Here is a 615-nt window from a genome sequence, read left to right on the forward strand (position 1 = left end):
TAATCTGGGTATACTTCAGCAGTAATCTGGGTATACTTCAGCAGTAATCTGGGTATACTTCAGCAGTAATCTGGGTATACTTCATGTCATGTGTACTATAGTAACAGTGTAGTAACTTCAGTGTCTGTAACAATAGCAGCCTGATAGTTTGGCTAACTAACGCCTGTTTTCTGTCTTTAACCAGAGTAAGTGCAGAAAATCGTGTCGTGTGTTCTTTTGTCAACACTGGAGTCCAACCAACGGTCCCGGTAAACCGGAAATGATCTCTGTAGGGCCTGGGCTCCGTCTAAACACCGACAAATGACCACAGGCGGCGGTACCTATCGGAGCTAAGCTAAGGGCTATCGGCTAACTTACCCACCGTGGAAATGTGTCTTCAGACGGCGGAGGAAGTCAGCCAGCCGGGGAACGAGCCGTCACAGGCCGCGGGGAGGCCTCATCTGGACCGGAAACAGAAGTTAAATAAAATCCTGACAACTTTTATCTGGACCTTCTCGTTGTAGGGCCAGTGCAGCTCCGCTCCGCCATCTTGTTTTGTTTGTGTGTGCGTGCATGTCTGACACACGCACGCGGAGACAAGTGCCACCCCCGGAACCTGATTGGTCACCCGAGTTG

The 615-nt window shown here is 50.1% G+C and overlaps 1 protein-coding gene across 1 annotated transcript in view; it reads right to left on the minus strand.

The window, feature by feature from the left end:
• LOC106535880 (adenomatous polyposis coli protein) overlaps positions 1-615 on the minus strand; it is a gene marked incomplete at its 3' end in the record, with an annotated part of 14648 nt that extends 14033 nt beyond the window's left edge. Inside the window, 1 exon segment of the mRNA XM_014033015.1 lies at positions 358-615.

Source organism: Austrofundulus limnaeus, unplaced genomic scaffold, assembly GCF_001266775.1.
Source record: "Austrofundulus limnaeus strain Quisiro unplaced genomic scaffold, Austrofundulus_limnaeus-1.0 Scaffold1600, whole genome shotgun sequence".
Taxonomy (NCBI): Eukaryota; Metazoa; Chordata; class Actinopteri; order Cyprinodontiformes; family Rivulidae; genus Austrofundulus; species Austrofundulus limnaeus.